The 12,502-nt window shown below is 39.1% G+C and overlaps 1 protein-coding gene across 13 annotated transcripts in view; it reads left to right on the top strand.

The window, feature by feature from the left end:
* MYO3B (myosin IIIB) overlaps nucleotides 1–12,502 on the top strand; it is a 489,550-nt gene that overhangs the window by 327,483 nt on the left and 149,565 nt on the right. The window lies entirely within an intron of this gene.

Raw genomic sequence — 12,502 nt, 5'->3', positions numbered from 1 at the left:
AGGGAGGCACAGAATCCGAAACAGGCTCCAGGCACCGAGCTGTCAGAAGCCAACGTGGGGCTCGAACCCATGAGCAGTGAGATCATGACCTGAGCTGAAGTCAGACACTTAACTGAGCCTCCCAAGGTGCCCCAAACCTATTCTTTTCTATACAACGGCCATGGGGATGCATTGTGTTTTATGGGATTATGGGTAGAATTTTTACAAAACTTTCTGTGAGGAAATAGAGGGCAACAATAACAAAAAACCACCTGTGAGGTGCACTGCTAGCTGAGGACACCCAGAGAGGAAAGTTAAAACCCATTATAAAATCTGCACCCCGTCAGTCATCTGTAGTTTCTTTTTACCTCCTTTCTGAAACTTATGCTCAAGGTCATTTTTCCAACTTTTTCTCTGGGAAGAATGGATCCTAATATGGTATCTTGCTTCTTTGAGTCTTCCAAATGCCACTGCATTTTATGGAGAAGAAAAGGCAAAAAAATTCCTTGCAATGAGAGGTTTTAAATTAAAAATAATGAAATGGTTTTTTAAAAAGAAGTGTCTTTGAACTTTTTCCTCTTAAATTTGGAGGTGGAACAAGAAAAAAAAAGACTATTTTAGCACATGAATGTGACTAGTCAAGTATTTTTAGCCACTAACTGTGGAATACATAAAAATATTTAAGAAAACAGGTCAAATGCTAAACAGATTGGCACTTCTTTGTTCGTAATCAGAAAGCTATTAGGCAAGTATGAACAAGAATTTCAAAATGTCAGTAAATCTGAGGGTATCAAAGATTTCTGAGCCAGCAAGTTAATTGGTATTTTGATCCTTTTGAGCAATTTAACAACAAAATGGATGAGTTAGCAGTTTCTTCCTTGATGTTATTCAACAAATAGGTGCGCCTCTTATCTTCCTGCTCAGGAGTGCTGTTTTGTAAACTCTTAGCAGGAAATGCAGACAAAACAATCAAAGGCAGGGAACAGAGTCATTCAAGGTATATCGGGTGGAGATAAATAAAAGATAAAGACTTGTTTAATGTTACTCTTTACCGTTTTGTATTTTCTGGCATTTGGGACTGAATCTTGAAAGACTGTGTTTGGGGGATTATGTTGTCGGGTTCCAGAATGGGGAAAGACTTCCCCAAGTCACCCAAATCTGCCACTTGGCCAAACCTAAAATACTTCCTCACCCCATCATCCTTTTCTGACGAAACTTGCAAGTGTCCTTCCTATTTTCCATTCATGGAGCCTTGGAGGAGAGAGGTCATTCTAAACACCTTCTCATCAGTGGGGCCAGGTGGGTTGGAAGTATTTATTCTAGGATAGGTATGAGAGAAGTCACCTGGCAATGCTGGGCAGGTAGCTGAAGCCTTTTGAAGTCATACTATTGAGGGCCAGCGCGGTAATGACTGTGAATGTTCATTGGCTTCATGGTCATTGGTCCCTGAAGCATGGTCCAGGAGAAAGTATCTACTGGGGCAAACGTATAGGACAGCATGTGTTGGGATGTGTTCTGGCAAATGTCTGTAAGATAGGACTGCACATTCAATTCAAAGTCTCATCATTCATTTATTAAACTATTGCAACAAATAGTGCAATTTAGTAATGAGATCAGAGTTCTAATCTACTTGTGAATATAGTTTTTGGCAAGTCACTTGACATTTCTGTAAAAGATATTTCCTTGTCTGCGTGAGAAGGCAGGAATACATAGAACCCACATCCTGAAGATTTTGAGAGATTGCATGCAGATTCCTTGGCTTTACCTGGCCTCTGAGTCTTCCAGAAATGCCTGCTTCCCACACTCAGGCTTACAGGAGGTGTTATGGAACCAGACTGGATCACTGGCGGAAAAACCAAGTGGCACTCGGAGATCTTGGTGGATCGGAGTTTTATTTTACACTGGCGGGCTCAGAGGAGATTCTTCTCCAGAGATCTGAGCCCTGAATGCAAGTGGGAGGGGTAGTTTATAACGTCATCTTGCACATTCATGGTGGTTTTTGCGTGTGCAGCAAACAGAGCAGGAAGAACCCGGAAGAGGAGTCTCTAACTAGAGTTTATGTTAGTCCCATCAGCCATCTTATGGTGCACAACTTTCCTTATTTTCCCAACAGAGGGAGAACTGTATGTACCAGGACTCAATTCATAATAGTTGTTAAATCAACGTCTGTTAAGCAGAATGACATTTACTCCCCTGACTCAGGACATCGCAGTTTTACACCCCATGATACAAGGAATTTCCACCTAAGAAAGATTACTTATCTTTCATGTGGAATTTTGTATGTTGCAATCCTAGGACTATTTGAGATCTCCCTAATGTACATAACACCTTCAATTTTCTTTAAGATCTTTCCTGTCAGTAGTTTACTATTTCTCATTATTCTCTTCCTATGTTTTCCCTTTGTAATTAATATGAGGTCAATGAAGTATTGTAAACTTGTAGAATTTCCTGGCAGTGACAGAAAGAATATACAGTTACACAGAAGAATTTGAGTCTAAATGTATGACTTAATGCAACTGATACTAGTTTTTCATAATCGTTGAGAGTGGGGGTGATCCTCTCAGCAGCTGCAGAAACACACATATATTATTTCCAAGAAACTATGCTGTTATTGAAAGTATTTTTTATTTGGAACTTCCTTCAGAACTAAGCACACAATTATTTTATTTGACTTCTGGGAACACCCAGTTTGACCACCTTTTCTATTAGACTTGGCCCTGAATTAATCTTAGCTATTTCTGAAAATTAACACATGTACATGACAAAAATTTACCAACTTTGAGGCTAGTTTTTAAGTGGAAGTTCAGATTTAGGTTCTAAAAATGAGTCCTTGAAATGTTTGTGACAAAAGAGCATTCTTAGGGATGTAATATCCCAAGGAGTTGGGTAATGAGTGATCTTTAAAAGGAACCACATTTATTAGGACCTTTATATTGGTTCTGATGTGACTTGTTTGTAAATGAGTTACCTGATTTTATAATTACTTTCCAAGTAGTAGCAGAATCACTGGCAGCTACCAAGAAGCCTTCTGAATGCCAAGGATTATGGACACAGTTGTCACTCCTGAACATTTATGAAGAATCAAGGATGCCCTCATGAAAAAATGTCTCCTAAAAGGTCATTTATGCACCTCCGCCTTTATGTATACATCCACATCTCTAATAGAATGCCTGGCACAGAGTAGGTACTCAAAAAATGTGGAACAAATTATTCTAAACCTCCATCCCCTCAGCGAAGGTGCTTTATTGTTACCACTATTATTTACATATACTCTAAAGGAAATGACATACAAAACTCCTCACTGAAGGCATCTCCAGAGTTGGCAAATTGACTTTTTTTGGATTCTAGATCTGGATCCTTTCAGATCCAGATATTTTTGTCAGTAGAGGGTCCGGAGTGACTCTAGACATCCAGACGCTTTTAAATTTGACCTTGATTTTCAAGTCTTTCATATTTGGACTTCAGCCTTTGACTTTGTACTCCTTTTGGCTCTTTCCTGAGTAGTTCCTGGATGAATCCAAGTGGTGGATATACATGTCCCATTAGCCACTCACCTACAGGGCTTCTTAGATCCTGGCCATGAATATATCCTCCCTGTTATCAAGAGAAAATGTACAATGAGGACCTACCTGTATGGCAAGTTCTGTACAAGGTGCTGAGAACACAGAGAAGGCGCATTCTTGTCTTTAGCATTGTTGGGTTAATAGAAAACATGTACTGGATGGATTACAAAAGAACATGTGACACAGGGCATCCTAAATATATATTTTCTCCTTTTGACTACTTCCTGCCATACTTTTCAGAATGCGAATGGTAGTCTCTCAGCTGAATTTTTGCCTAGACTCCAAATGTGTCTTCCCAACCCCAGCCTGTTTATTGGACATAATTCCTTACACTGCCACTAGTTATGTTGCTAAAAATATAAAGATAATCATGTCATTCTTGTGAATAAAACTGGTCTGCTCCTCGTTGCCTACAGAATAGAACCCAAAGCCTTCAGCTCTCAGCAGGCAAGGCTTCTTATAATACACCAACCAACTATTCTCATTTTTTCCCCCACCATTCTCTCTTACACACCCTAGACTACCATCAGTCTAACCTCCAGGCCCATACACAATGCTGGCCTTTACACCTCCTATTTTGTCTGGTGGAAAGTCTTTACCTGGTCACCTCCTCCCCACCTTTTAATCTCTAGCCCAGTCACCTTCCCTCTGAAGCTTCCTTGTATTAAGATGCCAATAACCTCCTCAGTACTGCCAAATCACAACAATAAAAAAAATATCTCCAGATATTGCCACATGTACCCTGGGGGCAAAACTGCCCAAATTGAAAACTACTGACAAAAATTTGTTTGTTTCTCGCAAAAAGAGATTAAGATGTAAGCTATTTTTAATCTTAGCTTATGTGTTCAGTGATGTCACCAGGGTCCTGAACGCCTTCTGACCTCCTTTCATTCCTTTTTACCATCTTTACTGTGTGGGTTGGCATATAGTTTCATGGGGCTGCTGTCTCTCTAGACATCATGTCTTCATTCAAAGGAAGAAAGGGACAAGATGAATGACTAAGCCAGCCACATTTGCCCGACTTTTATTAGGAAAGAAAACGTTTTCCCAGAAGCCATTTCACAAACTTCTCATTAGCCTGAACAGACTTGTGTGATCATTCTTCACAACAGAGAGAGGCTTAGAAAGTAGGGAACAGGACTGGGGCTAGGAAGATTGTAACCCAAAGGAAAACTAGTGTTTTTTCAGCCAGGAAGAAGTGGGAATGGAATGAGAGAGACGTTAATTATGCTTGTCACAGAAAAGAAATCTAATGTTTACTAATTGAAGGAGGGAGTGACTGAATGACTAAGGGGCTGAGTTGAATTTGGATATTTTTAGTTCCCCACAACCCACCCATTCTTCATTTGCTACCCAGCTTCTTCCTCAAGATTGTAGTTTAAGGATTAGCAAATACAGAAGTACCTGATTAGAAACAGGCAAGACACCGAGAACCCTTTAATTCCATTGCCATGGAAAGGTGTGTTTGCAGTTTTAAGCCTGCAACAAATGTTAGCTCTTGCAAAATGAACTGAGTATCATCATTTATCACATGAGCTAATTCAGTTTCAGGAAACAACCCATGAGGACATAGAATCCCAGTGGGCAATGGCCATGCTGTGGGAACAGTGCAGGAAGAAATGGCAAAGGAAAATAACAAGAAAGATGTTTGAAGGGAGACAGTGTCGATGCAGTTGAGAAGGGCTGCCACTCTGGACCTTTGGATTGGCTGCCCAGCCTACTCGATGAAAATCAGTGGCTGAATTAAAACTGTGTCCCTGCTGGGAGGTTCCTTAAAACAAATTTAGTGGGACTATGTTATGTTAATGATAATGATGAAGCAGAAAAAACAAATAAGAATGTAGAAAATAGTGAATGAGGAGAGAAAGTGGAAGAGGAGAGGAGAATGTGAGGAGATGGGGCATGGAGATGGGATGTCCAGCCCCAGCTGCGGCCCTGGCTCCTCAGCCCAGGCACATTGCCTTCACAGCTTTGGCATCCCCCTAACATGGTGCCCTAGGACACCTCTGCCCAGTCCATCAGCCGACTCACAGTTGAACTCTTACCCATCCCTGTTCTAACGTGCTCTGTTTGATTCATAGTAAATATCTGCCCACCCCTGAGCACCATGGTTTAGGGGTGACTCGGAGGAAAGATTGCTAGCTATTTTTTCATATACATTTGGGTCAGGGAAGAGAAAACTATATTTTTGTCAAAGAAAGGGAAGGAGGACAGGAGAGAGAGGTATTTATTGACCACCTGCTGATGATAGGCTTCGTGCTAGTGCTTTACAAACATCATCTCACTTAACACTGGTAATAGCCCCCCAAATACATGAAATTATTTGTTTTACAAATGAGGAAATTGGCTCAAAATCACACAGGTAATGTGTTGTAAAGTCAGGCTATGAAATAAGAGTCTACCTGATTCCAAAGTCTGTCTTCAAAATATGTAAATGAGACAGTTGAACACCACCCAAGTAATCACTATGAAATCAGTCTGTAGAATTCAAAAAAAAAATTAATAATTTTACCAGTTGTAAAATAGAATAATCAGTTTAGACTTTAACTTTCTGGGGGCACTCAGTTAAGCATCTGACTCTTGGTTTGGGCTCAGGGTCATGATCTCACAGTTTGTGAGTCCGAGCCCCACATCAGGATCTGCACTGACAGTGCGGATCCCGCTTGGGATTCTCTCTCCCTCTCTTTATGGCCCTCTCATGCTCTCTCTGTATCAAAAATAAATAAACTTTAATAAATAAAAAGGATAAATTTTTAAAAAATAAAGTTTAACTTTCTGTTACAAATTAATTTGTGAGTAAACTCAGCCTTAATCTTCAATTCCCAGTGTCTTTTTTTTTTCTTTAGGAGGCCTCCTATTTAAAGCTTATGAGGAGGCAGTAACAGCATCAGCAACATTTATCAAGCACCTATTTTTTAAATATATATTTATTTTGAGAGAGAGCATGTGCACGAATGCGGGAGGGGCAAAGAGAGAGGGGGAGAGATAATCCTAAGCAGGCTTCGCACTCAATGCAGAGCCTGATGGGGGGCTCAATCCCACAGCGGTGAGATCATGACATGAGCTGAAATCAAGAGTCAGTTGACGAACTGAGCTACCCAGGCACCCTGTTAAGCACCTACTGTGTGTGCTGAGTGCTATAGTAATACTAAATTAGAAGGAATTTACAATCTCAGGACTTCCACAATCTAATAGCACAGATCAACATGACTTGTCATCCCACAGCCCAAATTTAGGAGTCTTCCTAAGGATGTAATGGATATAATGGCTTTTTTTTTTTTTTTTTTTGGAGCAGATGGTGGCCAGCTGTTCTGTCTTTACTGAAGGCCATACATGAAGAAAAAAAAATTAAAATAAAGGAACTTATGGTAAATATAAGAAAGAACTTAAAAAACTAAATCTGTATTTTCATACACACTAAAGGGAAATGGGCAATTGGGGGTAATTATCAAATTATCCAAGCCAGAATAGCTCAGTTCCCTCCATTATCAACCTAAGAGAAAATTATTTATATGGGTTGAATTGTTCAGATAATTGTCCTGTATTTTGGATATCTGAGTAGACAGTCTGGGTGGTCACTGACGTTGATTGAGGATCCCTCAAGGAATATTTTTAAATAGGAAAAGGGTTGATACTTTTTGCTGTCTGATTGGGAACGAATCTACTTAGATGGAAGTGATAGTAGTCAAATTTGTAGGTACAGAATTCTTTGACGAGGATATAGGTACATTGTAATTAAACCATAATAATTTTTACTTATGTTTGAAATTAACTTTTAATTGCAAAAATAATGTGTGAATAACTTTTCCTCTAAAATTTTTAAAAGTTACATATGAGACGAAAGTCTTTCTCTCTGCATCTTGAATTTTCAGTATCCTGCATGCACCATGGCTCCTCTCTAGGGAGTTACCATCATTCTTTTGGTAGTGTTATCCTTTCAGAATACATACATACATGCATACACAACACAGAGGGGGAAGAAAGATCAAGAAAGGGGCAAAAAACCCCACGTTTTTAGCTTAACTCGAATCACTTATTTCGTACTATTTGGCACCTTCCTTTTCTGTTTAACAATATGTATTAGAGATAAGTCTATGTTGTTTCATAGCTCCAGTGCATTCCTTTGTAATTCCATCATTAAAATTGGTAACATTCATTTAGCCATTCTTTTACTGGTGGATATTGACATTGTGTCCAATTGCTTGCCAGCAGTGCTCAAACAATCCTATATATTTAACCTGTAGGAGACTTTCTTTAGGGTAGATTTTGAGCAATTAATTGACCTTTCCAAGGGATAGCGATGTGCTTCACAAAGCCATTTCGTCCTAACGAAGAGAAAAGATGAGAAGAAACATGAGAGCCAGTTTCTTTCCTCAGATAGATTGTGTCGCTGGAGGCAAGTCACTTCACTTCCCTGGGATTCTGTTTCTCTAACAAGTCAGTGGTTCTTCAACTTTGCCATGCATGAGAATCTCCTGAGGCCTTGTTAAAACACAGCTTGCTAAGTTTTTGATTAGTAGGGGGCTGTGTGTGTAAGTTTCCAGGTGATGCTGATACTCCTGGTCAGGAGACGACTCTGAGAGCCAGTCACTGTTCAGGTATGTTGAGGAGAACATCCTGTGAAAGAGATGGTAGTGGAAATTCCAAGAGCCCCAAACAGACTACCTAGAGAAATTTAATCGTTCCGGTTTGTCCACATATGATGATAACCCATGATTCGCCACAGTAATAGTATTGTACTGATGCTACACATCAGTTTTTAAATCACAGAGTCCATTCTTTAGGCCAGGAGACAAGTCAACATTGCATCTTTGCTGTGGGCCTTCCAGTTCAAGTACATAGCTAAAACTAGAATTTCTTTGGCAATATTCTTGACCTTGTCAATCCACTTCCCATTGAACGGTTCCGGGGTCTAGGAATTAACTCTTTGACTCCTGAGGCAACCTATTTTGTGTTTTTAGATGTCTGATCACAACCTTGTCCTTACTAACCTTGACCAAATACATCTTTCAGAAGCTTCTATACATCCGTCCCAGTTCTGCACTCTGGGCTTTAAAAAACAAATCAGCTCCTTTTCTAATTGATAACAGTGTTCCCCCGAGTCAGCAGTTCTCAAATCCTACAGTGCATCAAAATAGCCACAGGACCTTATTAAAACTTAGATTCCTGAGCCCCAGCTGTAGAGATTCTGATTCTGTGTCCAGAGTATGGCCTGGGAATAAACATCTTTTATGAAATCTCCAAGTAGATCTGCTGCCCATAGTCTGACATTGTTTAAGAGACTAACGGGGTTCAGGACATGCTACCACAAAATCTGACGTCTTGGCATATTAATATTACAAGCTGAAGGAACTTGAGAAATGGCATGAGCAGGAAGGATTTTTTGCCCTTTCTCTGAAGCAGGTCATATAACCCTCATGTGAGAGGTGCCTTCCCTTTACCGAGAGGAAACAAGCATCCTTATCTCTGAAAACAGTGGACACAGAGAGGGATCTCTATGACCCCAGTTTCCCACACTTTACTCATACTCTTTGTCTTACCTCTTTCCATGACTCTTCAAGCTTCCTCAAATGTAGCATAAAAACACTCATATTTGATTTCTTCAGGTCTTCTTTCCTTATGAAGGCTCCTGTGTCATGTAAACCTATTAAATAAATGTGTGTGCTTTTTCTTGCTAATGTGCATTTCGTCTAATTTTTAGATCTAGCCAGAGACTCAAGTGTCTAGGAAAACTTTTTTCCTTTCTTATAAGACTGAGTTAAGTCTTTTTGTCTAAGCTCAATGCTTCAACAGTTCCTCATATGACATGGCTTGAGTTCCCTCACTATCCTGCTTACTAAGGGCTATCTGCCAAAATACACTACAAAATATACCCATTAACACCCACCCCCATCCTGACTTACTATAGCACTCATCCCTACCCAAAATGCTGTTCTTTATATACTTGTTTAGTATTTGCCTCCCCAACTAGAATATAAGCTTCATGAGGGCAGGGAAATTGTCTGTCTTGCTCACTCATAATATTCCAGCACTTCTATCAGTACCTGGCAATCAGTTGATCCTAAATAAAGTTTTATTTAATGGACAAATGAGTAGAATGGGAAAGAAAAGCCATTTCAATTCAGAAAGTGAAACTATAGAGAATGAATGACCCATCCCAAGGGAAAGTATTTGCTTAAGGTTTTTAGAAAAAAGGAGAGTAAAAATGTTTGTATAATTAACCTTTTTAAAAAAAAAAAAATCTCACTATGGACTTAAAGCCCTGGAAAATATTCTTTTAGTAGTACAGATGTTTTGCATGCCTTTGGGTACATAACTCAAACCGGAAGGATGAGTCAAAGCAGGCAGGGCTCATTATGGTTTGGGATTTCAAAAGCATCTTTAAAAGAAGCAGATCCTTTCCAAACATGTAAAAATGCAGAAGCAGAATGACCAAGATGAGAAGTGCAAATTTTAAAATGTCAGGTGTAACAAAAATGTAAACAATCTCCAATGCTTATATTATTTTTATCTAATATGGGTAACTCTTAGCTGTCTTGTTCGTGCTCTTTCTGTCTCCTCTCCCCTTCCAGGAGCATAGGTAATCATTAGAAAACATAGATAAATATGATTCATTGCATATACTGTTCATTGTCAGAGGACTTAAGTGAAAACAAAAGGGAAAGTTAAGCATCATTAATAATTAAGGAAATTCACATTAAAGCCACAATTAAATATCACTTGATACCTAGTTTGGCAATAATCAGTAAATCTGATAATTCCTTGGATTGACATGGTTAAAGAATAGCAAGACTCTTAGGCTCTACTGGTAAGGTAATATATCTGTGTGATCACTTTGGAAACAGTTTGACATTTTTAGTAAACTCCAACATGAACATATTACACTAACCAATGGTTACACTCCTAGAGTTATTAAGTAGAAAAGTGACAGTATTTCAGAGCCCACTAGACCTTTTAGGATTGCTGAGAAGCACTGAGTCTACCTAAGTGTGGTGACTTCCTGCCTCAACCTGCCCACGTGTTCTCCTTTGGGTCTAATGTCTACAGCCCAGAGTTTTGTACTTCTTTCTTCCTCTTATTAAAAGATAATTTTCAGAAGAAGGTAACATCATGACCCACATACAGATATAAAGATAAATGTGTTTAAAGAATTTATTCATATGATATGAGGGAATCAGGCAGATATGATAATCAGTTCAAAGGAAGAGTCAAAACAGTGCAGGCTTATATGAAGTAAAAGAATGTTGAGGTGAATTGCAAATGGAGGCAAAACTGGATTTTCCACAGTGGGAAGTCAATTGAAATCATCAGCAGACTGGACAGAATTTATGTATCTATCAATTACCTATAATTTAGACAGAGTTGCAAACTGCCTCAAAGAGGATGAACAGGGCTAGAATCCAGTAACCCAGAAGGGTATGCTAAGGATGGTGTGCATAGTTTCCCACTGATATATCAATGCCTTACTGATACACTAGTCCAAATAGAATATTGTTTGGATCCCTCACACTTGTGTCAAGGAGCACCCGACAGCTGGTGTTCAGATGTAGGAAATTAACACTTCTCCAGGGTCAAAAGCCCAGTATTCCAGATTGCTGCAGACACAAGTTCCAATGAGCTGCAAAGTTCTGGAGTATCAAAGGTCCCTCCCTGTTACAGAGTCAAAGATACTACCGTTGTATATAGTAAGAGCTAAGAGTAGATGTGGGTTAGAGGAATGTGAAGGAGCCTGAATTTGGAGTTAGAAGACATGGGTAAGCCTCAGGCCTCCACTTACTAATCTGTGACCTTGAGCCAATTCCTCCTATCTGGATTTCTCTTTCAAACAAGAATTTTTAAAACAGTTTAACAATTAAAGTAAAATTAAAGTTAAATTAAATTTAAATTAATTTAAATTTAAATTTAAAACAATCTAAACAATTTAAAAACAAGAATTTTTATTTATGACTTTAAGTTCCCTTCAGGATCTAAATGTTTATTCAAGTAGCAAGCCAGGCCCTTCCACAGATGGCCCTGTGGGAATGCCCACTCATGGAGGGTTTTGACGGAGGGCTGGGCAGATCTGTTTGTGAACATGAGGAAGAATAGCTGGTTTGGGGTGTCCTGGATCCCTAGTGTGCAGTACAGAAGCCTCAGCATCTGTCGGAAACTTGGAACGTTCAGCAATGAAAGGAGAAGAAATGATAGGAAAGGAAGTTACTAAAAAACAACCTGTAACAATTTAGGAAATGTATCACCAAGGTTGGCTCTGACTCTACTCAGTGTGCCTAACCACAGCAAAAGGGAACTGGAACTGTATTAGTCGGGGTTCTCCATAGAAACAGAATCAATAGAGTGTGTGTGTGTGTGTGTGTGTGTGTGTGTGTGTGTGTGTGTGTGTACACTGAGAGAGATTTGTTTTAAGGAATTGGCTCATGTAATTGTGGGGGCTGGCAAGTCAGAAATCCGCAGGGCAGGCTAGCAGTCTAGAAATTCCAGTGGGAACTGATGTTGTGGTCTTGTGCCCAAAGGCAGTCTGGAGATGGTATTTCTTCCACCCAAGGGAGCATAGTCTTTCCTTGTAAGGCTTTCAATTGATTAGATGAGGTACAACCACATTATGGAGGATGGTCTGCTTTACTCAAATATTAACAATATTAATTTTTCTGACTTACAAACATAGCATCTTTCTCCATTTATTTAGGTTGTCTTTAATTTTTCTTAGCCAATATTTTGTGGTTTTCAGTGTACAGGTCTTGTACATTTATTCTTAGGTTTATCCCTATTATTTCACATTTTTAATGCTATTGTAAATGATATTTTTAAAATTTCAATTTCTAATTGTATATAGAAATACAATAATTTTTGTATATTGATTTTTATCTTGCAAGTCTGCTAAACTCGCTTCTTAGTTCCGATAAGGCTTTTTTGTAGATACCATTGGATTTTCTACATAGACAATTATGTCATCTTCAAATTAA

Source organism: Prionailurus viverrinus, chromosome C1 (genome assembly GCF_022837055.1).
Source record: "Prionailurus viverrinus isolate Anna chromosome C1, UM_Priviv_1.0, whole genome shotgun sequence".
In the NCBI taxonomy this organism is placed as follows: Eukaryota; Metazoa; Chordata; class Mammalia; order Carnivora; family Felidae; genus Prionailurus; species Prionailurus viverrinus.
Note: the sequence above shows the minus strand (reverse complement) of the source record. Positions and strands in the feature narration are given on the sequence as shown.